At 36.7% G+C, this 27,204-nt stretch overlaps 1 long non-coding RNA gene across 1 annotated transcript; it reads left to right on the top strand.

Annotated features, from left to right (window-relative positions):
- The first annotated feature begins 24,040 nt into the window (after window positions 1–24,040).
- Window positions 24,041–25,162, top strand: LOC141599983 (uncharacterized). Its single transcript, XR_012524078.1, has 2 exons — window positions 24,041–24,595; window positions 24,682–25,162. It is a non-coding gene; the product is annotated as an uncharacterized LOC141599983 (long non-coding RNA).
- The last annotated feature ends 2,042 nt before the right edge of the window (window positions 25,163–27,204 follow it).

Here is a 27,204-nt window from a genome sequence, read left to right on the forward strand (position 1 = left end):
ACAAAGAGATTCTACGACCGAGTCCGAGTACTATGCCGCGTCCGAAGCTACAAAGGAAGCGATATGGATGCGTCAATTCTTACATGGGCTATCCGTAGTGCCTAGTTCGAATGACCCGATCACCATCTATTGCGACAATAGTGGTGCCATCTTCCAAGCTAAGGAGCCAAAGTCTAGCAACAAGTCTAGACATGTACAACGGAAAGCTCATCTAATCCGGGATTACGTGGAGCAAAAGGAAGTAGTGATAGAAAAGATTGCTACGGATAATAACATAGCAGATCCTCTCACTAAAGCATTACGACAAGATAAGCATGAAGGGCATGTTAATTCCATGGGAATTAAACGTGTTCCTAAGTTGTAGTACTCTTTTATGGATTAGATTCATTCGCTTTTGTACTCTATACAACATCATCGTTTTGATATTTTATATATATTTTGTTTTTCATGTGGATTTGTACGACAAATTTTGAACACCACAAAGTGAACTGAACGAACATTATATTTTTCAGTCCTTAATTGCCCACATGAGCTGATAACTCTGGCAATTATTTTGTGACGTTGGTTGATGGTGGGTTCAACGAGCCATAAGTCAACCGGTTGACTGACCAATCACAGAGGCGATTTATACGGATATTTCGTAGGACACTATTGTGACATCGACGTGGAGTCCTAAATGTTTTATAACATTCGGTGCCCGGTCGTGGATAGGACATCCATGGTGATCCTAAGAGTCGATTCTTTTGACTATCGACTGTCTCTTGAGACTAAGGCAGATTTTGGGTGACTTTGGTTTCTTTCTCACGGTCATCCGTAACAGGGGGCCAAGTAGATTTTTTCTCGGGTCATTTCATGCTTTGCTTAGATCGGAAGGAGTCGAGTTGAAGGAAATATTCAGCCTTTATCGGGTACTCGATATTTCTCAGGGCCACTCGAGGAGTCAGAATCGAAATGCATGGCCATGCTCGGATACGGATTCGTTTTATCGGTTAAGTTACTCTCTAGTCGGGGAAACCACTCTAGATACGGATCGATTGTAAAATACGACCTTTGTGGATCCGGATCCGCAAATTGTTTTACATTGAGTGGGAGAAATTTTAAATGAATATGAGAATCGGTTATCGCACATACACTTGTACGGACAAGTGGGAGTTTGTTGGAGCTTGTGTCCTCCAGTTAGTGCGGATAACGTCATTGCACATACACTTGTACGGACAAGTGGGAGCTTGTTGGGGTTGGTGTCCTTAACAGTTAGTGCAAGGACTTATAAATCTCTAAAAGGATCAAAGGGCATACTTTTGGTATTATTATCAGTTGATCCACGTTTATCAATAACGGTTGGCTTGCTAGATAAGTTTGACGTTATTGTCATACAGATGGCGGTGATCAACTGGTCCCTAAAAGTCACACCTATAGGATACGTTTGAGAGATGTGACGGTATGAAAATACTGTCATGTAGATGCCAATTTTGACTAACCAATTAGTCCAAGTTATTTGACTAGTAATTAGTCAAAATATGATGTTGAGATATTATATTTAATACGGATTAAATATTATGGGCTAAAGCGAATTAACCAGTTAATTCGTAAAATTAAATATAAGCGTTTTATATTTAATTAAATGTATATTGAATATAATTATACAATATCGTTTTTGTCGGACATGTATTAATACTTCAACTAACCCGTGTTATTAGTTGATGTTTTAATAGCCGATAACCGATGACGATTTATAAAAACCGCGTCATATACATTTAGTCATTTGGGTACGGACTACGAGTTAAAATGAAGAGGAAATGGAAAAGCCCATTTCCTCCCCATGGACTCGGTTTGGCCGAGATTAGGAGATCAAAAGGGAGAGCTTCTCCTCCCTTCTGACCAAATCATTCATTAGTGAAAAATTAGGGTTTTGGAGATTAAGCTTTCTCTGAAACCGAGATCTCACATCTCGAGAAAAACTCACATCAAGTTCTCCCAATATTGCAAGGCAATCGGAGAACACGTTCTAGCACAAGGGCATATCTCGGACGGTCTTGGGTGCAACAATTAGGAGGGAATCTCTGTTGATTTCTGTTCTTTACGCCGTGCATCAAAGGACCCGAGGTTGATTCTTACTCCTTGTCGTTTCTCTATTGTATTTATGTTTTATGACGATATTCGCATGTTAAATTTACGTTATAGTCCTAAATTTAAAGGGTATTATACGGATATTTACCCACAGGGAGCATGCAGACTTGGGCGAAGCCTCCAGTTGGAGCGAGCTATGCTTCTTATATACACCTGCATGGTTAGTAGCCATACAAGAACACAATCTAATAGGTAAATAACACATAGCACATGAGGAAACACACAAATTTTGAAAGCTCTTTTCTTCATGAAATTTGTAATGCGTTATGCATATTCAAATGAGCTTTAGACGCATGACTTGACACGACATCGACTCACTAGGACGCAAGACGATAGACTAACTTAGATTTGACGTGACACAGGGATGAATTTAACAGACGTTGCTTAAGTATGCGCAACCCCTAGCCAGGTATGGGTGACAACGCGTATCAGTTCCAAAGGTAGAAGAATTGCAAGAATGATGACGACATATAAAGGCAAGGCATGAGCCATGGATCAGTTGTCTACTTGGATGTCTTTTGCCATTGTTTGTTGTAACGAGACCCCTCTTGAGGCACGATAACTTGGAGAATTGATCTAAGACCTTGTCATCGTCTAAACCGAGTACTAGCTCGACTTAAAATAAGAGAGGAATAAAGGCAGGGTGGCATCTCGGAAGAGAAGCCTCTAGGATGAGAAAATGACTCTGGAATTTGGTAAAAAGGAGACTGGGTGACAAAAAGGAGCCCCCACTAAAGAGGTAGAAATGGAAATTATGGTTGGAAGGTTGGAATTGAGGTTTGAAAGTTGATGGTTGAGGTGTTTTATAATTGAGGTTGAAAGTTGAGGGTTGAGGTGGTTGATACTTGAGGTTGAAAGTTTATAATTGGGATGGTTGTGTCCTTGAGGTTGAAAGTTTATAATTGGGATGGTTGATAATTGAGGTTGAGAGTTGATGGTTGGGATGGTTATGTCCTTGAGGTTGAAAGTTTATAATTGGGATGGTTGTGTCCTTGAGGACTACCTACGTATTCACGTGGAGTGAAATCAAACTAGATCGTAGTTCTGAGTGTGTGTCTAAGCTATGTTGTTGATCAGGGCCATAAAATGTATGGGTCACAATGGTATATTCCTCTGGTGACTTGAAGAATTGATTTGAGATAACTCCCTCTAATCATAGACCAAAGAGGTATAATTAAGTTTATAAAAATTTCCTTGTCGTGTGAGCGCACCTAAAAGTGGACCCTAAGAATTATATGGGTATGTCCCGTTCTAGGTAGCAAAGTATTTGAAAACTCTGTGCTTGGGTCAAGGTGAAATTGGATTGGATATTTGGAATGTAGAACTTGGAAATAATAGGCTTTGATGAACAAATATCTGGAGCTTGATTTTGTGGAGTTAAGGCTTTATGGGATTATGACTTGTAATATGGCTTGGAAATGGAGTCTCAGGCTTGATGTAGCCTGAGCACATAAAGGTAGGTTAAAATGACATGGGTTCAAGTTTCCATGTTTTGGCTATAAAGGATGGGTATACTCGACAAGCTTGAGAGGATCCTCAAAATTCCTAACTATCTCCCTGTAACGGTCTCGAGAAGGACTTAGGGTGTGTGATGTGTGAAAGGCTAAGTGAGGGTGCTAGCTGACCATATTCATGATGTCCTTGATTCTATATAGACTTCAGCATAATTTCGTTCAGCATTTGATTTCATATTCGTTCTTGATTCAGACTCAGATTCTTGGTCTAGAATATATCTCGGCTTTTTGCTCAGATTCTTGATTCAGGTTTTTGAAGATAACTTTTGACTCTTTTGTCTTGGATTATGGGCATAACCGCGTCCTTGGATATTGACACTAGTTTCTCTTGATTGAGCCTTTGTCTTTGATCATGGCTCGTATCATCTTGGATCTGCTTGTTATCATGGATTTGAGTCCGACTAGCACCTTTGGTGTGAAACGGGGTGTCTTTAGCAACATGGGTTTTTATTGTGGGGAATAGGCTTGCCTTCCATCATGGATCGTTAACAAGGGAGATGGTTTGGATTTGTTCTAGAATCTCTTGAGATAGGCTCGTCCTAAACTGGGGTATGGGGAGGTTTCTGTTGCCAGACATGGAATAGGTAAGGGATTAGCACAGAGTTTCAGGTCCTCTACAACTTAGAATGAACCATCGTTTAAGTGAACTCACATTGACTTGGCATATGTTATTTGTTTTAAAATGTCTCAAATCAATTCTTGTTGTCACAGGAAAAGGGTAAGCGAAAAGAGAAGGAGAATAAGTGGATTGAAAAGTGTACTTTTATTGAAATGAGTAAATCAATGTATTTAGCATAAACTCGAGAAGACATGTGACTCGTGGGACAGCCCCCAGGTTGTCACTAGGAATGGAAATGGACACAAAGAAAGATACTAGAATAATTCTTGGATAGAAAGCCTAAGACTCGGAAGCAGACTTTGATTCGATCCCAAATATAGACTCCTAATCATCGACCCGTGCTTGAACGTTTATTCTTCTGGTAACTGGCTTCGGTATCTGACTCTGAGCATTTATCCATTTGAGCACTTCGTCCTCATCATTGGGAATACTGGAAGGATAACAGTCAAGAAGAGTTTCCTGATAAGTGGTATATCCATGAGGATTGCCTAAACTGCATTGTGGGTTAAAGGTTGAGAGGGACTATTTCCCACTTTCAATCATATCCTGGATTGCATGCTTGAGCTTATAACACATCTCAGTATTGTGTCCTTTGCCCCGGTGATACTGGCAATGGGTATTAATATCCCAGAATCTAGACCTCTTTTTTGGATCTGGTGTAAGACAGATAGGCTTCAACATTCGTCGTTCCAGGAGTCTCTAAAGGGCATCGGTTTATGTATTACCAATGTCGGTAAGTTTCCTGGGAGGATTATTCTTCTTGTCGGAAGCCTTTGTGAATGACCTTAGAGAGTTGTTAGGTTTCTTTGACGAAGGCTCCATGAGGTTGCCTTTGTTGATTTGGATTATTGGATGTGAAGAACTAGGAATAGATTGCTCACTTGTTGCTTTCCCCTTAGGACTGTGAGGTTGAGGGTTTGTCTGGACTCTTTTCATCTTGAGAGGTTGGGCCTCAAGTTTCTTACCCATTTTAGCAAACTGGTTCTCCATGTTGGAAAGCCGAGAGTTTAGGTTATCAATGGCTCCCTCTATCTTGGAAAATTTATCATTGAAAGCAATGGAAAGCATGAGCATTCCACTTTGGATCACGAGGATCGAGGAGATGAGAACAGTATAGGGATGATTCTTCGTCATGTTTACTGATATTAGACCCAAGAGGGTCGATCTTCTTGGATTGCTTGACGGAAGGTGGCACATGAAGCTTGCCATCCTCGATCATATCCTGAATAATATGCTTTAGACAAAAGCATTCCTCCGTATCGTGCCCCTACCTCGGTGGTACTGACAATATGAATTGCCCTTATACCTAGGCAATATCTTTTCAGGGTCTGGGGTTGGACCAATTGGATGAAGTTTTCCCTGGGAAATCAGCCTTTGTAGAGCTGCTTCATATGTGGTTCCAAGGTCAATGAATTCCCTATGTGCTCGTCCCGGCCTTCTGGGTGGAGTTTCCAAAAGGTTGACTCCCTTGTCTTCACTGGCCTTCTTAGATGGGTGAGTTGTGTTGAAGCTATGACCAGGCCTTAGGGTACAAGAATATGGTAAAGGTTTCATCATGTCTATCTTGTTTTCCATATTGATGACATGAGTGCTCAAGTATTCAACGGTGGCCTGAAGCTTAATGACTGCGGAACTTAGTCCTTCGACGACGACGACAGATAAACGTTCTTGAACATTTTTATTGGAAATTACAGAATTCCTACCGAGAAGAAAATGACTCGCGTTACAACTTGATTTGGCATGGGATCACGCAAACTAAGGATATAAACAAAGGATATATGAAGGAAAATATATGAGGGAGAGACGAGATAACTAGATTCTTGACTTGTGAGTTCATGAAATGTCGTGAGTGTCTTCTCGTGTTTGGACTCACGGTGTTTGACTTTGACCTTAGACTCGAGTGCAGACTTTGACGGAGTGATATTTAGATGGTTGACCTTATTAACGGGATTGATGACACGTGTTGATTCTAGACTCGAGTATAAGTGTAGATACCCGGGGTGTGCTTATAGGTGTTAAGAAGACTGACACGGCTGTCGCAACCCTATCAAAAATAAACCTAACTGGCTCTAACTAATGTAGCAGAGGTAAGTCGGGTATCGTATTCCACAGGGAAGCTGCTTGTAGTCTACTTGACTAACTCGGTTGATGCCCGTCGTTGTGCACCAAAGATAAATTTATAATTCCTAACTACAACTATAGATAGCGGTAGCAGGGTCGAACCACAGAGAGGCAGATGTAATTATTAGTTGTCTAATTTCAGTCTAGGGTAATGATTATGTGGGGGTTGTTTTGAATTGGTCTATAACTAATGAGCAATAAACTAAAGAAATGTATAAAATCAAATATAAAAAGGGTACTAAGATGGTCGGTTCATCGTAGTTTCAGTGAAAGATACTAAGTAGGTCTGAAATAAACACATAAGGCGGGAAAATAAGAGGTCCTCTCGGTCCACTCTCAACAAGTAGCGTCTTTCGATCTCACTACGGGTCCCTAATATCACTAGTACTGACTCTCGTCCTGAAAAGTGACTAATAACCTAAAATTTACCTATCTTTCGATCTTAGCATAGTTTAGTCATTTTAATTGGTAGTTTAACAACCTTCCCTATCTTTCGATCTAATGGGTCAGTCAATTACTAAGCATTCAACTAGTCGCGTGCACTCGATTCGTCAAAAATAGAATTTAAAGCAATTAAAACGAAGCAAAACCTCACGTGGCCAGTCGATCGACCAGGGTGTGCGGTCGATCGACCGTAGCGCGACTCAAGTCGTACTATTCTACTGCCGCCTAATTCTACAGATCCCCTACATCCTAGCACGAGGTATTTAGCTACTCATGGCTATGATAAGAACAACAATAAAATTAACTAATAAAGCAGAAGAATTCATGATTAAAACGACGAATTAAACAATTAACAATAAACGATAAATTTGTCTTTCGGGAGACTATTCTAGCAATTCCTATACTACCAATGAAATAAACACGAAACTTAACAGAAGAATACCGAAAAGGAATTGTAGAGAGAGATCCAGAACCGAAAGCGAAAGGAATTTTATTAATGGAAGAACAATAATCTCGAACCCTAATTATGAAAATAGAACTAAAACTAAATCAAAGCTTCATAAAAACTTGCCCCCTGTTCTCAAAACCTAGCATACGTTATATAGAATACAACGTAGTTCTTATTTCCAAAACCTAACTACTATGGGCTTGCTATTCCTCATTCTATTAATTCACGTCAAAGTAGCGGTGTGGTCGATCGACCACTGAAGCCGGTCGATCGACTGGTCTATGGTGAACATTAGTTCCTGGAAGTCGTGGTATGGTCGATCGACCATAGGTAGCAGTCGATCGGCTGCTTTAGCTGATAATCCGCTTCTAAATTCTCGTGGATTTGTCTTTCGGGCCTCGATATGCACACCAAGTTCATTTCTCGAGTCTCTACTTCATGTCAAATGCTATGCAAGGTACTCGGGGATGGTTTTAGCTTGATTTCCGCTGAATTCTTCACATTTTTGCAATAATGTACAAAAATACGAAAGTGGACGGAAATAGGGAGAATAGTAGCATAAACTACATAAATGAGCTCTGAAATGCGTGTAAAATGGGGTGTAAAACATCATATTTAAGACACGCATCATCGGTCTGTCGATGTCACTGGGTTGTTTGTTTGTTTGAAGTACTAAACTAAAATAAAAAGTAAAAGCAATAGATAAACTAAAATCGCTGTAAAAGTAAGATGTGATCAAATAAGAGAGAGAAATGCTAGGATTGTCGGTTCACCATAGTTTTTTAGGGATCCAATCTAGGGTTAAAGGTTGGCATAAACTTGGTTTGCAGGGTAGTGAAAAGGTCTTTCCGGTCAGCTATTTGCCCTAAAATATTACTAACTTAGCTTCCGCCCTCATTAGAGTGTCCTAATGTTCACTGCAGGTCTTACCCCTTCAAATCTTCCGATCTAGGTCAAGGTGTACCAAATCAACTAGCTAAATGCGTCGACTCAAGCAGCTAATTGCTGTTAAACGCGTTGATTAACAACACAAACCTAATTCAGCCTAGCCTAATCACCTAATCTTAATCTCTCTAATTACCATGGCTCCCCTATGTCCTAGCACAAAGGAATTTAGCTACTCATAATGACAATAAAACAAACAACAATAGATAAAACTATACTAAACATGGTATGAAGATGAAATAACAGACAAGAGAATTAAATGTTTGCAAAAGGAAATAATACTATGAATTAAAGAGAGAAAGGAATTACACAATTGAAGATCCAAGAAATAGCGCGGCAAACGTCGAACAAGAGTCTAAAAACTAAAGACTGATTAAAATGATTAATGAATAGATTTAGAGATACCTAAACCTAATTAAGTCTCTCCTTTATATAGGGGAGATATTTATTAACCTAATGCGATAACTTAAATAAAAAGTTAATAAGTTTACGCAAAAAAATCTCGCGTCAAGTCACAGACTGATCGATCGAGCACTTTGATCGATCGAACAACTTCCATCAAAAACCTCTCGATCGAGTATAAAAACTACTCGATCGAGGAACACCAAAAAGCCAGTACTCGATCAAACATAGCAGAAGTTCGATCGAGGACTGTTCACCATCTAAAAGGTCTCGATCGAGCAAGTAAACCATAAAATCTCTTGATCGAGGAATCTACCACTGAGTCAGTCCATAAGACGTTGATTTAGCTTCCAAGATGTCTTCACGCATCCCAAGGAAAAAGTATTTCCGCTCCAAATCTACTCATCTCCTATATGCACGCTAAAGGGATTGTAAAAGGCTCAATTCTGCCCCTTCCGGGTCCTTTCCTGCAATTAAAGCCAAACGTACCAAAGTAGACTATTCGGGGCATTTCGTAGCCTAAAACTACGGGAATCGCATAAAAATGCGTGCAGATAAGACTTAAAAAGACTATATAAAATGCAGGCTGCAGTTTAAACTCAAATGTGAGGCCCATTGAGACTCGTGTGTTGAGCCTACGGACGTGTCATTTGGAAGATTTTTAAAACACGGCCTTGAAAGAAAATGGATTTGAAAGGTGAGCCCCATTAAGTCTTTCGTGTACGACTCGGGCACGTGTGACACGAGGTGTCGAAAATATTTAGATCCTAACTGAAATGGGGTATGGGGTCCAAAATGACGTCGTGACGCCTTAGGACTTGACTTGAATTTGAAAAGACCCAAAAATGTAAAGGAAGACGGGTTTATGACTCGACAGAGTTCCGATTAGGACATAGTTGGTTTGAATTTTAACTCTAACTTAGCCCAATTGAATTTACATATTTACATTTACATGGTTTGAAAATATTTGGGTTTAAAAGGTTTTTTGGTTTTTTTTTTGGACTTTTATGTTTTTTTTTTTATTTTATTTTGAGAATTTACAAAGGATTTTTATTTATGGAAAATTGGAAATGGATTGGGCAATATTTAATTTACAAAATGGAATTCTAATTTGAATCGGAAAAACGGCATTATTTAGTTTACAAATGAGACATTTGAAAGGTTTGGAAATGAATCTTATTTACACAATAATTTTGACATTATTTTGTTTATAAATGAGGAATTTAGACACGTGATTGATTCGGAAAACACACACAGTGTACACACACAAACATGCATTATAACAGTATGCTGAGTGCATTTAAAAGGGTTTGGTTTGAAGGGTGGGTTGCCATACCAGGCTATCAAACCCTGGTCTGTAGAGAGGTCCGTGCCAAACATGAGTAAGGTCAGTTCCTAGTCCATTTGCTCGAGTAGTGAAAGCTCTTGATACAAACATGAGTAAGCATCGTGGTATGGTTGATGTCAATTGTTATCCATCTTTAGGCCCAGATAGGAATTTGGACCGTCCGGACGGGACGATTGGTCGAATGGGTTGGTTTAGGGCCTAACAAGACCAAATAAAACGACCTACGAAGGTCGAGTAATGAAAATCGACAACTGTCTCGTATAAACTATTCCCTAACCTTGTTCAAGTTTCACCCTGGGTAACACGTAAGTGTATCATCCCCTGTGGAGTCGCCAAACTATGGACATGGGCCACCCGCGCCACGCGCATCCGCGCGTTGTTTTCGAGGCGGCGACACTTCTCCCACGGAACCTTGGTTTGCCAAAGCACGTCATGGGCCGTTACCGATTGGTGAGGTATTGAAACCGGTGAAAGGTTGAATAAGCCTGAATTTATGGAGTCGCCACCAATTTATTGTGGAAAAATTGGAAATTGTTTGAATACCTCGTGCCATGTCAAGACACAAAGTAATGACATGAACACTAAGAAATTCGTTACCTATAGCATTCCATGTCTAGAATGACTCTCGAGATGCCAATGGACATGGATGTCCAGAGATAACTGGAGTAAGGGGTGAGGGTACGTATTAGGAAGTTCTTTAATACGAACACCTAATCCCGCCTGGCTCGATAGCGGCCTCTACTTATGATTAGGGAAATTGTTCAAATTTGATATGTCGTTGATATAATGCATGCAATGCAACAAACATAGATTAATCCTAGCATGTGAAATTAGACTATGTCGGTTAACACGTGTTTTAGCAAACAATTTGGGGTCGGAGTTGGAAGTTAGATTCAATACATGAGAATGCCATATAATTAAATCATACATAATAATAAATGAATTACAATAATTAAATTACAAGAATTACAAGGTTTATTTGACCTACGTCAAAAGCACGCTTGAATACGGGATTTCAAAGAAGAAAATAAAATTGGAATTAAAATATGAAAATATGTCAGATTAGAGGTGATAATACGAATAATAGTTGATTTAAACCGTAATTAGGAGCTACGTCAAAGCGAGAAAGAGTTCAGGGACAGAAACCAACCCAGAACAGGCGCAACATCTGCTGCGTCCTCCGGAAGAGGCGCAACACTTCCTGCGTCTATTCTAGAGTTGGGTTCTGGCTGTGAAGTCAGAACTGCAACACCGTGATCGTTCGTTGGTAGATTTAGGATGAATTTATCGATATTAGACTCGAACTGAAGTGTTTTAACCGATTATATGTATCTGAGCAAGCCATAAAACGAATTAAAAATGAGAAATTACAGCGGTTTACATGATTATGATTAACTCGTGTCGGAAATACGAAAGGGAGAAACTTGAGGTTAAATTAAGATGGAATTAGACAAATAAGACTCGAAAAAAAACTTATGTATCAAGTTAGGATTCCAGAACCTCGACATGAACAATTCGGAACCCGAAGAATCGATTTGAATTAAAACGGCGAAAACCCGCAAGTATTGAATTACTCAGGATTAAGGACAAATTAAGCATTGTAATGAAAAAGATTTGTTAAAAACACGATTTATATACTGAAACAACAAAGAGAACAAATAATAAAGAAAGAAATAAGAAAAAGAAATATGCAGGAAGTCGAGGAAGAAGAAGAAGAGCAGGAGTAGCAAGCAGCCTTTGGAAGAGGCGCAACAAAGCTGTGATCCTTCGAAGAGGCGTAGCTGCCGCTGCATTTCTTCTCGATGTCTGACCTCTGCTGTTTTATAAAAATGGTTTTAAAAGATGGATTTTAAATCAGTTTTCGAATGTGCTTTTGATATAGATCTGCATTAATTGATATAAAATAAAAGTACAATAATAAAATGGGATTTACACCCTCAGACTTACATGTTTGATGAAACAAGATTGACTAAAGTTATCGTTTTAGTGATTGCTCGACTCGAATATGCGTGGACAGTGCCCTCGTTAGAGGATTTAGTAGATTGATTAGGTTGATTAAAGGTAGAGTTGGTCAAATTGGTCGGTCTATGCAACGTGACTAAGACTCAGAATGATCTGAGCTTACGTGGTCGATTGATCAAGCATGTTGGTGTCGAAAGCAATAGCGTAGTCTAGAATGCAAAGGGAGAGAAAGAAGGGGCGGAACGCTCGCGTGCCAAATATGGAGGCCGAAGGCCTCTATTTATACTAAACATATGGAAGAGTTTAGGAATGACATGGATTTGGAAACAAATCACGGAAATATTCTGGAAAACGGGAAAAAAGGGCTGGAGATGAGGCGCATCAGCAACTGCGATCCTTCGAAGAGGCGCAGCACCTGCTGCGTCATTTCCCCAGAGGTTTCCTCCTCAGCAAGAAAGATTTCCGCGTTTTATTATGGAATTTCGTTAGATTTACACTTCCTTATTCCATAAAACACAATATACGGAAGATATTTACTTAAAATATTAATTTTAATTTTAGGAATAAATATCCAGAGAATTCTAGAACATTTCGGAATATTCCGACTCGGCATTTAAACGGTTTTTAGAAAATGAAGCGGTTTTTTGACCCGGATTCCAAATGAAATCTAATTACTGTCAAAACGACTGTATCGGTGAATGGTTGACGACCAAGGGGTTGACTTGAGTGTTTGAGCTATCACTGGGTGGTTGGCGGAAGGTGTAGAAATGAGGTATCTACAGCCCTATTATTGTTTTACGCCTCATTTACATTAAAAACTCTTAGAATACTTTAGATTTATTTTATTTGCACATTACTTCCGGATCTACATAGGCTCTCATACCAACTGTGAATCCCTGGGCTAAAACCACATAACGTTATTAAATAAAACGGCGGAAAATACGAGTTTTCAAAAACTTTTTAAGTCTAAAGCGCGGGATCCACTTAACATAAATAAAAGAAAGTACGATAGGTGTAAATTTAAGTTTTTCAAACCAAGAAACGTGTTGGGGAAAAGATATCCCACGAATACGCACAAATGAAAAGGGTGTGTCTAATAGATAATAAAATAAGGTCCAGGGTAAGAACTCGCTAGCTCACACGGTCTCCCCCACTTAAGCTTCATCACGAACCTGTCACTCATATAAATATGAAAGCCACAGTCAGTGGGGAGTAACTCAGGGTTCTCCCAGCCACAATATGTCAAAATACAAGTAAACAAGAACTTAATTAAACATATTGATCATACATCATACTTGAATAATAATGAACAAGGGGATATAAATGATAATCATAATGAGGTAGGCATAATACATTCATAATGAGATAGGCATGATACATTATATTAAATATGCATTCAAGGGAGTAGAATAACTAAGTCAACCACTTTCGTATTGACTCAACTAAACAAGTGTAAGACATATACTTAGCATGAACTCACAAGACAACAACCTAGACTCCAACCTCTTGGTAGGACGACGATAATAATACGATCCTAGTCTAAACCTGGATCCAGACTCTCAGGATGGACGTCACCCAATTCGACAAACGATATACCAATCGCATCCAAGACTCGAAACATGGCACACATAGCCGTAACCAAAGGTCGAGTAACCTTGAATCGGAAACATAGCACACATAGCCGTCACCAAAGGTCCGAAGAAAGGCAGAAGGATAACCCAATCAGGAAACATGGCACACATACCGTAACCAAAGGTCCGAAAGGGTTAAATAAGGAATGTCAAGTCGCCACACAATGTAAAACGTCGCACTTGGGTCACAAATAAGAGTAAAAATGATTGCACAAACATAACGTAAACAATTCATGTGAAGCATATATAAGTACAAGAGCAAATCAAATATCAGATGCTCCCAGCCGGCGTGGGCACCGGCTGCCGGCCCACCGGCTGGGGATACAAGCCAAGGTTAAAATACATTCAAAAGGACACAGTGTCTTCCCTGCCGGTTGCGTCACCGGCAGGGGATACATGCCAAGGTCAAACATAGTCAAAGTCACTCAGTGTGTTCCCTGCCGGTTGGGTCACTGGCTGCTGGCCCACCGGCACGGGATTCTCCTTGTTATGAAATGACACAAGAAACTTAGGGGCTCGTTGCCGGTTGGGAGGCCGGCTGCCGGCCCACCGGCCCAACCGGCAGGGGACACATCTTACTTTACAAAATTCGCAATAAGGCATATGGGGCTCTCTGCCGGTTGGGAGGCCGGATGCCGGTCCACCGGCAGAGGCACACTGAAGCTAATTTTCAAGATTTTCCAACTCAAAAATGCAAAGTGTCGGTGCCGGTTGGGAAGCCGGCTGCCGGCTCACCGGCAGGGACACACTATACACGAGATTTCGAACAAACACTCATCCAAAGTTTTCAAGGCTTATCAATCTTAACTACAACCATATTATACTCTCCTATTATGATGGATGCTTGGAAAAATTGCCACTTTTAAGATGTAATTAACATATGGGGTTGATTATGAACTTTAAAGCAAGATTTATTCATGTAATTATGTGCCCCTGCTGATGCAACCTGGGTTTGGAAAAATGTCTGTAAAGTAACAGAGAAGCTCAAGGATGGTTTTCATGACAACAAATGGATCATGAGCACTAAAGGTTACTCTATTAAAGAAGGGTATGCTTGGCTTGCTCCTGCTCACCCCTCTCTGAACTGGACTAATATTGTGTGGAATATTTGGAATATCCCTAAACACTCTTTGACTACTTGGCTGAGAATGAATGAAGGAATGAACGTGAAGAGTAAATTGTTCAGGTTTGGTGTTTTGCCGAGATGATCGGTGTATCTTGTGCGAGAGACAACTCTGAAACAATGGAGCATCTGTTTTTAATCGTGTGTATCTTTGTCAAAGTTGAAATCGTTTGTTGCATTGGTTTGGAGGCACATTCCCAACAATGGACAGATTGAGTGCAGTAAATAGAAATACTATGCAATGGAAGTTTAAGGTGGCCATGTTCAATGCTTACCACTATTTCATATGGTTCCAAAGAAACAATGCCAGTATCAATGCCTGACTAGCAAGACCTGAAGCTGTTGCTGCTCGTATAGAGGATGACATTAAGAGGAGGGTTAAAATGAAATGTATTTGTTGTAGATCATCGATCTCCTTTGGCTGCAAAATATGATGTTGGTTTGATATGCTTGTAATAGGATTTGATCCTAGAACCTCATGTAATTATTTTTTGACTTGATATATAATATACTCACATTACACAAAAAAAAATTATGTGGGAAATTCATTAATACCACCTTATACTTCACCATAATATCACAAGACATGAAATTACTTATTAAACATGTGAGAATTATCATACAAGCACTTTACTCAACACCAAATTACCACAAGTCATGAAAGATACCAATTTCAACAATCATATGAGCCTAATACTACATAATTCACACAAATTTGAACATAAATATCGAGTAACCCATCACCTTTACCTTGAAAGCATTTTCACTCGTCCAATTTCTCGTCAATAATGTAAGAGTTTTCTTCCGGGTCCTCAAGTCCCTCACCTAAGACACAATAAGAGCAAAATTTAGCACAAAACTCTCATCTTAAAAATATGGAATTTTCAAAATAGAGGAAAGATAAGATCTTTCTTACTTAGAAAGATGAAGAATGAAGAGAGGAAGAATTTGGCGCAAAAATGGTGGGATTTGGTTGAGTAATGGATGAGTTCTGGTGAAAATAAGAATGTTAAGAAGGTTTGATAATGGTGTTGGAGGTTTAAGGGTTTATTTTTCAGAAAAATAAAGGAAGAAGATGGAGTGTTATGAGAAGGGTAGGTGGAAAAAGGGGTGTTGTAGAGAAAGAGAGGCTTAAGGGAAACGTAAGCCCAAACGAAATACTACACGGTTCTTACTACCGAAACCGTCTAGAAATTCCGACTAATATTGACTATATATATATATATATATATATATATATATATATATATATATATATATATATATATATATATATATATATATATTTTGGTGTAATGTGAGAAATATAATCAAAACATGAAAGTTTAATTACAAGCGGGTCGCGTGCTAGTCAAATAAACTAGTCACAAGCCACCGCATCCATCAAAATGATAAAATAAATCAGATATAAAACTCTGCTCTATCCAACGTATGATCCTATCAGCATCGATGCCGAAAAAATAGTAACCTTTAAGCACTCATCTTTCAGACAAAAACAGGATATTACACCCCCCATTTCTGCAGCCATCTTCTATCCCCCTACGTAATAGGGTCTTTAAGCTTTCCTTTCACCCTTCTTCTAATAGTATCAATGACTTGTGTTGCCACTGTCTTGGGTCTTAACAATACCTGGTTCATTCGAGCATTGTTCCTTTGGTTCCAAATGGTATAGTAGCACATAGTCCATATAAGGGTGTGTGCATTGTGCTTTAGTTTTGGCCCAGTATTTCCTGTCATTCCATGCATCACATTGATCTTGAATCCACACCATTGCTCGATGATGCTCAATATCTCTTTGCTGTATCTGCACTCAAAGAAAAGGTGTTCTTGTGTTTCAGAACCAATGTCACAGATGCTGCACCTATCATCGGTATAACACCCAATCCTGAACAATTTATCTTTAGTGTTAAGTCGCTTGTTCATTATGATCCATGTTATCAAAGCATGCTTAGGTATATTTCAATTGTTCCAGACTAGCTGATACCACTCCTGTTCCGATTGCTTGAACCTTAACCATTCATACCCATGCTTAATGGAGTATCCTTTGTCATCAGAGATCCATTTATTATTTTGATATCCAGATTTCAGAGTTTCCTTCACCTTGCAGATGGACTTCCAATACCAGGCAGCATCAGTAGGTGGCATATATATATACATATACATATACATATACATATACATATACATATATATATATATATATAGAAAGAGAGAGAGAGAGAGAGAGAGAGAGAGAGAGAGAGAGAGAGAGAGAGAGAGAGGCGGGATCTCGTGAGTTTGGTTCTTATGGTGAGTTGTGAGTTTGTGTGCTCACAAATCTCAACCATTAGATAAAGGAGAATCAACGACTGAGATTGAATTACAAAAATAAAACAAAGGCCGACATTCCTTTTTCCAAGCCTCTGACATCAAAACTAAATAAGCCCCTCAAAAATTTTATCTTCATCATATTTCCCTTCAAAACAAAAATCCAGATTTCTGTGGAAAAAACGATTTATAAACAAAAAAATTCTCAGAATTTTTGGCATAAAATTGCAGTAGCAATGGTATCTCATTGAAATTTTCTGAATTCTAAGCTCAAATTCAACAATATTTTTAATATTCGACATTTTCGAGCTCAGATATTACGACGCCGTCGCATGTACTGTCGATTTTGACGACTTTGTGATCAGGTAGGTCGTTGATAGGGTGATTACGCTCATAAAAACGATGATTAAATTTAAGGGGAGATATTTGTGGGACTTGATGATTTGGGGGAATTGATAGAAAAAATAGGGATTCTTGATTGAGGTATAGATTGACGAATTTGGGGGAATTGATTCGCTATTTTGCAACGCGACGATATTCGTTGTTGATAGATGGCTATTTGTTACAAATTATTTGTCCTGCAAATAATTTTGATTGATTGGATCAATTTTAAAGTATTTGTTGTTCGTTATTCTTTTGTAATTTTTTATAGGAGTTGATTCGATGAATTTGATATTGGCCTCGTCTGCAATAGAGGCGGGATATGACGGCAGTGGCGGTGTCGTATTTGTTTGAGAGAATGGAAGGAGTGGAGAGAGTGTTAATGAGGCGGGTATGAGTGGTTTTAGTTCGATATCGCAACCGCTTTGAATATGAGCACGAGAATTGAAGCTTGATGGTGCGAGTGGTGGCAGATTGAGTCGAGATGCTGCTACTTAGTACATAATATAATAAAAGGATTATGAATGTTTTTAGTTTTAGTCAACAAATACCTTTGTTGGCTGAACTGAAGATTAGCAATTAGCAATGAAAAGACCAAGAAAATGAATTCGTATCACTGTCACCTATTTCTCTTCTTTACCACATAGGAAGTAGACAATTTACAGTACAAAGATAAATGCTAAAACTTTTCTGTACAAATTAATTCATCACTTAGTCCTTAATCAAGTTGGGATGAAATCTAGATTTTCGTTATTTACTTCTCGAATAGGATCCGTGTATCTCAGTGTATTTTGTACATGCACTAAAGTGTTATATTGGCTGCTAATGGAGTCGGTTTTGTGCGACGATGTTAAAATTGGTGTTATTGGCCTCATTATTCTATCATAAAAAATTCAGAAGCATATTAAAATTACCATATACGCTTAGGAAAATATTTTTACTAGGTGGTAGGAGTACAAAAATTCTACCATAAAAAATTCAGAAGCATATTAAAATTACCATATGCGCTTTGGAAAAAAAGTTTTACTAGGTGGTAGGGGTGCGAAAAATAACCACTTATACATGTATAAAAATTTGTTATACGCATATGACAACAATTGACCGGATAGATGCGTAAACAGAAACAATAGTTTAACAGTTACATAACGTCAATATGGTGGCTGCTAATCAGTGGTGGTCATAGAAGTACATGAAAATGGGCTAAGGTGCAAAGTGCAAACTACAAAAGTACTAGAGTAATACTAGAGTAATAGCACAATAACAACACAATAATATTAGAATAACACCGGAGTAACAACAGAATAACACCGAAGTAACAACACAATAACAGCAGAATAACAACACAATAACAGCAGAATAACAGCGGAGTAACAAGTGTTACTTTTTTTTTATCACGTGTTATTTTGGTGTTATTGTGTTCTCATAAAAGAGTAAAATTGGTGTCTTTTGTCATTTATTTGGCAGGAATAACATCACAATAACACCAGAATAACAGCACAATAACATGCGGTAAAAAAAGAGTTAAAAAATCAAATTAGTAAAAAAAAATCAAAGTGACACCGGAATAACATCACAATAATAGCAGAATAACAGTAGAATAACAGCACAATAACACGCGGTAAAAAAAACGAAAAAAAATCAAAGTCATAAAAAAATCAAAGTGACAGCAGAATAACATCACAATAACAACAGAATAACAGCACAATAACATGCAGTAAAAAAAAGAGTAAAAAATCGAAGTAATAAAAAAAATCAAAGTAGTAAAAAAATCAAAGTGACATCGGAATAACATCGTAATAACAGCAGAATAACAGTAGAATAACAGCACAATAACACGTGGTAAAAAAAAAAAGAAAAAAAAAATCAAAGTCGTAAATAACATCACAATAACACCAGAATAACAACACAATAACATATAGTAAAAAAAAGAGTAAAAAAATCAATGTAGTAAAAAAGATCAAAGTAGTAAAAAAATCAAAGTGACACCGGAATAACATCACAATAACAGCAGAATAACAGTAGAATAATAGCACAATAACACGTGGTAAGAAAAGAAAAAAAATCAAAGTCGTAAAAAAATCAAAGTGACAGCAGAATAACATCACAATAACAACGGAATAACAATAACAGCACAATAACATGTGCTAAAAAAAAAATCAGAGTCGCAAAAAAAAAAAGCACAATAATAGCATAATAACACGAGTTAAAAAAAAATAGAGTAAAAAAAATTTTAAGTAAAAAAAAAATCTGGTACAAAAAGAAAAAGAAAAAAAAGTAACATAATGAGAAAAATATAAGAGAAAAAAAAAATCAAAGTTGTAAAAAAAAAGCATAATAACACGAGGTAAAAAAAAAGTAAAAAAAAAAAAGAGTAGCACTAGAAAAAAGAGAAAATAAGTAAATGACAGTGATTTTATATGACAAGTAAGATTAGATCTTGGCCATTTATCTCTAATATAATCTAGTGGCTGAGATTTTCAAGTACAAACTCACGACTCACCATAAGAAACAAAACTCACAAGAATCTAACTATATATATATATATATATATATATATATATATATATATATATATATATATATATATATATATATATATATATAGAGAGAGAGAGAGAGAGAGAGAGAGAGTTCTCGTAAGTCCCTCATATATAATGAGTCCCTAAGTCCTTATATGGACCATTGGATGAGGGGAATGAAAGGATGGGATTCCATCTCATTGAATGGCTACAAACTAATCTAGTCTAATTACCTCCTCAACTTAATTATCTCCCTCATTAATCTCTTCATTCTCCTCTCATTATCACAAACTCCTACCATCTCTACATCTCACATCTAACTTCTCTCATTTACTCTCATAAAACAAAACCAAACAATAAAAAAAAACCCGACAACCTTCAGCCGGAACGACAACCTTCAGCCGGACCTCCCCACTGCCGCCAAACAACGATCGTCATTTCCACCATCACAGCAGCTACCCTCCCCACTGCCGCCAAGACCGTCGCCGTCATCACCAAAACCGTCTCTCCTCTTCTCTGCCGCAACCGTCATTTCCACCACCACAGCAGTTACCCTCGGTTTCCACCACCACAGAAGACGACCTCCATCCTCCTCTTAGATCTCGTCTTTGCTCCTTCGTGCACCACCACGACAACACAACCACCAACCCCATTGCCGTCACCGCCACCGCCAGAAGCCGACCTCCTTCCTCCTTACAGATTTGTTTTTTTTTTTTTACTTTTTTCAGATTCCCTCCTCCTTCCCGCCGTCTCTCCTCTGCCCCTGCACAACCGCACATCACCGCTGCCACCACCCTCCCTCCTTCTGCCGCCTCCCTTCTCCTTTTTGTCGCGGCTGCCACCCCATTTTCTTCTCATTTTGTTTTTATTGTTTTCAGATCTATTTCATATATTGGTATTTGTTTGGTTTTTTTTTATTGTTTTGGTTTTTTTTTTTTGTTAAAATGTTGGGTGAATGTTTGCTGCGTTGTTGTTCATGTTTTAATTTTTTTTTTTATTTTTTTGAATTTACATTTATTTGTTAGGTTTAGTTGTTTTTTTTTTTTTAAATTTAAAATGTTGGTTTTGGTCCTTCATATATTAGTATTTGTTTGGTTTGGTTTTGTTTTTTTGGTTATAGATCTATTTTATATAACTCAATTTGTATATTTTTTTTAGTATTTGTGTGTTGGTGTTGTTCTAAGACGGTTTTTTTAATTTTAAGTAATAAATTAAATTTTTATTTTTCATTATTAATTTTTATTTTTTATGAATCATGATTTTGTTATTTGGTTTTTTATTTTAGATAATGGTTTTTTATTTTTCAGATCTAGTATTGTTGGTTTAAAGTTAGTATTGGTGGTTTTTTTTTATTTCGGTTATATATTGGACTAAAGTTATACGATTTTGGACTAAAGTTATACGATTTTGAACTAAAGTTTTACGATTTTGGACTAAAGTTATGCGATTTTGTACTAAAGTTACACAATTTTGGACTAAATTTATACAAATATGAACTAAAGTTATTGTTATTTGGTTATTTGGTTGTTATTGTTATTTGGTTTTGTTATTGTTTTTTGGTTTTTGTTATTTGGTTGTTATTGTTATTTGATTTTTTGGACTAAAGTTATACATCTTGTCTATTAAAGTTATACACTGCGTGCATTAAAGTTATACACACGATATTTAAATTTTTAGATCTGAAGTTTTTTATTTCAATTATTGTTATTGTATTGTATTTCCTTAATTTTTTATCTTTATTGTTTTTAATTTCTAATTTATTATTTTTCAAATTTTTGTTAACATTTATTAAATTGACACTATTTACGACTAAAGTTATACTCTTGCCATTTTAAAGTTATACTATTTACGACTAAAGTTATTTGGTTTTTTTGTTATTGTTATTTGTTTTTTTTTTTATATTTGGTTTTTTTTGTTAGATTTACGGGTTTTTTTTGTTAGATTGCTACTAAAGTTACACTACTTACGACTAAAGTTATACACTTCAAACATTAAAGTTACATGAACTTGGAGTACATGACTAAAGTTATGTACTACATGACTAAAGTTACACTACTTGTGATGAAAGTTGCACTAATTATGAATAAAGTTATATTGTGTTGGTTTAAAATCTTATATTCCTAAAGTTATACAATTTTGGACTAAAGTTATACAAATTTGGACTAAAGTTATACAAAAAATGAGTGAAATTATACTTTGCAACTTCATTGACAAATCTGTGCAAGTTATACAATTTTGGACTAAAGTTATACAAATTTGTACTAAAGTTATACAAAAAAATGACTGAAGTTATACTATTATGGACTAAAGTTATACAATTTTTTACTAAAGTTACACAAATTTGGATTAAAGTTATACAAAAAATGACTGAAGTTATACTATTATAGACTAAAGTTGTACCCTTTAAATATTAAAGTTACAATATTTAGGATAAAAGTTATATCATTATGGGTTAAGTTATAAATTTATAATATTAAATCTCTTATTCTTCTCATTTCTCCTTTTTATTTAGACTAAAGTTGCACAATTACAGTATGACAATAGTATAACTTTATTTCTTTTTTGTATAACTTTAGTCCAAAATTGTGTAACTTTAGTCCATAATAGTATAACCTTAGTCATTTTTTGTATAACTTCAGTCCAAAATTGTGTAACTTTAATCCATAATAGTATAACTTTAGTCCTTTTCTGTATAACTTTAGTCCATTTTGTATAACTTTAGTCCTTATTTGTATAACTTTAGTCCATTTTTTTATAACTTTAGTCCATTTTTGTATAACTTTAGTCCATATTTGTATAACTTTAGTCAATTTTTGTATAACTTTAGTCCTTATTTGTATAACTTTAGTCCATATTTGTATAACTTTTGTCAATTTTTGTATAACTTTAGTCCATTTTTGTATAACTTTAGTCCATAACAGTATAACTTTTGCCCATAACTGTGTAACTTTAGTCATTTTATATCATTTTTATATAAAAATGTGAAATATAAGATTAAAATCATAAAATTATAAGAATTTTTATATAGCTAAGATTAAAACAACAAATTTTATGAAAAATATTTTAGTAGATCTTAGATGAAAAAAAAGTATCTCACAAAAAAAAAAACGAGATTTAAAACCCGAAATCTTAAAAAAAAAACGTATAACAAGAAGAGATTTGAAAAGAATAAATAATAACACAAATTAACAAATAAAATAAATGACCCAAACAACAAATTTAACACAAAATCTAAAAAAAAAAAAAAACAAAAAAAAAAACAAAAAGTGACGGAAATAGTGAGACGCAAAATCTGGAAAAAAAAAACGAATTTATAAAATTACCGGCGCCAGCGGTGGTGGTGGCGGTGGGTGTGGGTGGCGGTGGGGTGTCGGGTGGAGTAGTGGTGGGTGGTGGTGAATGAAGAAGAAATGAATGAATGAGTTTTTTGGGTTTTGTATTTTTTTGGGTTTTGATTTGTTTGGATTTTTGATTTTTTGGGTTTTTTATTTATTTGGATTTTTTGGGTTTTTTTTATTTATTTGGATATTTTGGGTTTTTTATTTATTTGGATTTTTTGGGTTTTTTTTTATTTGGGTTTGAGAGAAGAGAGAAGTGAAATGTGTAAGATGAGAGAAAAATGGGTGAGTGGAAAACAAATATATAGTAAATTAGTGATTAATTAGGATAGATTAGTGAGGGAGGAGAGAGATGGTGAAATTAATCATTAAACACACTTTTTGGGGATTGATCTTGACCATCCATTTTCACCATCCAAAGGCTCTTAATAGAACTTATGGACTTAAAGATATATGGTGGACTTACATGATCCTTCATCTCTCTCTCTCTCTCTCTCTCTCTCTCTCTCTCTCTCGAAATATATATATATATATATATTCAAGAAGGTTTAAATCTATGTAATGAGCTTAAACTAAATCAACAATTAAAAAGACAAAATCTTCTTGAGAAGGATCAATTAGGAGAATTTTGCAATCAGTTTGGTATGGATGTATCCTATCCTAAAAAGAAAAAATATAATAAAAAGAATTTTAATGAACATCCTTTTTATAGAAAAAGAGGGAAAAAACATCATTATTCACAGGCAAGATTAGATAAAAAAGCTGAGAGAAAGACCTTAAGAAAATCATATAAGAAAGTATATATATATATATATATATAGGGGCGGGGTCAGGTACAAACTAAAGTTCCATACGAACTTACGAACTACCCAGAAAACAAATTTAAAAGATCAAGCTGTCCAAAAACAATCAGCCCGTACCTTCTCTTTCCTTCACCTTACCCACTATCCCAAATTCCCAACTCCCTTCTCCCTTCTCCCTTCTCCCTTGTCCTTATCCTCCACCACCACCATCACCTCCACCATCAATCGTCGCAGCTTCCGGCCATTATGAGAACTTTTGGAACCTGACGATTCTACCATTGCTATCTATGCCGACGAACCCGACCAATTGCTAGCTTTATTCGGCACCTCCGCCGGCGACGAAAACGTTGACATAGATCATTATTCGGCTCCAAATTTCGCAATAACCTCGCTGGATCAAATAAAGTTTTTGAAGATGTCATCCGTCAGTCCTATTGGCGTCTTTATCTGTGTTTGAAGATGTGTAGATCTAGCATTTTTTTATCTGAAACTTGAAAAAATAGGACACTTGTATTCCTGCATAATTCCACCCTCAACGATCTTTGTTTTTTTATTAATCTCAGGTATATTTTTCAATCATTTTATCCTCAAAGAAAAGCGAGTAGTTGACATCCCTAATGATTTTGGAGAATCATTTGTGATTTACAAGTCTCAAGACAATGAAGATAGTCATGTCAATGTAGATGAAGACGAGAAGATTCAAGAGGAGCAACTACATAAACTAGTTGATGAAAGGATGCAAGAGATTGAATTAATTGCTCAAAAGATACGTGCTGAGAAGCATGGATAATTAATATAGGTATTAATGGAGTGCAAATTTGTGTTGCTGAGTTTTTACCTTTGAAGGGAGCTGAATAGATTTGAGAAATTTCATTCTCCTTTGTCAAACTCTTATTTTAGCATCATTTAACTAGATTTATGACTTGTCGATGAAGTTGAGGAGAATATTGTCTGTAGTTTGGGTAAAATTTGCTGTAGGAAATTACTTATTGTAGGCGAACATATAAACTGCTTTTGCTTATTAATCTTTTGAAGAAGTTTGCGATCTGATCTGAGGTTATTTGGGCAATGCGCTCTACTAATGAGTAACGAGTTTAATACGTTACCCATAACCTTTTGTAGGATCGTCCTATAACAAGTTAGCGTGATAAAGTTGTTCAACTTCTCATGTCCTGCACAGGCAAGTTTGCGTTTGTTGTATTCATAGCTCTCATATTTCAACTTTCAAGCATCACAAGGCGTTTTATTTAAGCACATTGAACTAATAAGTTTATTAAAAGATGAGCGATTTGGCCTGAGATTACCTTAATAAAAAAGGTTGGTGACCTTGATTTACGTGATTTGTAAACTATATACGCTCGATTTCTCAAAATTGTCCATTACACAACTGGTAAAAAGCAGGGACAACCTACAATAATTACAAGCATCTACTAAAGTTAAGTGTAACTACTTCATACTTCTCAAAATCAGGCTAAGCAAAATTAGAACATAAAAGTCATATGAGATATGTATCTAGTAAGTTAGAGAAGTGTACCTAGAAATTTAAATAAGTGTATCTAGATAATTAGAGATATTTATCTAGCAAATTAGAGAAGTGTATCTAGCTAGTTAGAGGTATGTATCTAGCAATATAAAGGAGTGTATCTAGATAATTAGCGATATGTATCTAGCAAGTTAGAGAAGTGTATCTAGATAATTAAAGATATGTATCTAGCAAGTTAGAGAAGTGTATCTAGATAATTAAAGATATGTATCTAGCAAGTTAGAGAAGTGTATCTAGAAATTTAAACGAGTGTATCTAGATAATTAGAGATATGTATCTAGCAAGTTAGAGTAGTGTATCTAGAAATTTAAACAAGTGTATCTAGATAATTAGAGATATTTATCTAGCAAGTTAGAGAAGTGTATCTAGCTAGCTAGATGTATGTATCTAGCCACTTAATGGAGTGTATCTAGCTAGCTAGATGTATGTATCTAGCAAGTTAAATGAGTGTATCTTGCTAGCTAGAGGTATGTATCTAGTAATTTAAAGAAGTGTGTCTAGCTAGCTAGAGGTATGTATCTAACATGCTAAAAGTTTGTATCTAGAAATTCAATGGGATCAAACGAGGGGGACGGGTATTCTAAATTTAGGACGGAAAAGAGTGTAGGATTGGATTAGGCGGTCCGCTACGCGGAACCGCTGAATCCAACCCTAAACCCTTTCCCTTATTATCGAAATGGGAGTGTAAACAAAAACTAAATCTTAAAAAGATAGGGTGAATCGTTTCCGAGGGGGAATGTGATCAAATGAGGGGGACAGGTATCGTAAAGTAGGACGGAAAGCATGTACGGTGCATGTGTATCTAACAAGTTGGAGGAGATGTGTATCCATATACAATTTAAAAGACGTTTCCGGTGACAAAAAAATGTGATTGTGCAGCATCAAATATGCAACTAAGTATCTTTATCTACAACCTAGAGGAATGTATCTATATAATCAGTGTATTCAGATGGCATAATTCTGAATGTTACACACTTACATTTTACATAGTCAACTAGTAATGTGTATTACCCCACTAAAGATATTATCGACTACCTCATGGGTAGATTATTAGTGGGCTAAAATCCTAAACAATTTGAAAATAATACAACTAACTTGTTTCTAGGTGCATAAAACAACATACTAGATTCATTTACAATGTCCAGTAGATACATAATTCTAAGTACAACCTACTGCCTCGCACCACTACAACAGCCATTAAACGTCGCATACCAGCACCAGCACCAGCACCAGCACCATAGACGCCTCACCTGCAACATATTTAATGTCGTCAATATGTTAACGTGCACCAACCATCGTCACTCTTACCGACAATAAGGTGACGTCACGTCCTCTCACCATGACGCCACCCAAAAGACTACCTTAGCTTCGATTCCCCTCCCGGACACGGCCTCCACGCCACCGTCCTCAATGATTAACCAGTCATCACGCTCCCTTCACCACCAGTCCAATCATCGTAGGAAAAGGGGATCTACTAAAGAAGGGCGACGAAATGACAAAGTGAATGTTAATCGGAAAAATCATTGACAGCGTCAGGGTAGTCGTCAGAGTCTGGGTCTGCTGTTGATGTTGATGATTCGCCTGCCATGTGTGACGATCCGCACACTTGAACCCTTAGATTTATTTATA

Source organism: Silene latifolia, chromosome 9, assembly GCF_048544455.1.
Source record: "Silene latifolia isolate original U9 population chromosome 9, ASM4854445v1, whole genome shotgun sequence".
Classification (NCBI taxonomy): domain Eukaryota; kingdom Viridiplantae; phylum Streptophyta; class Magnoliopsida; order Caryophyllales; family Caryophyllaceae; genus Silene; species Silene latifolia.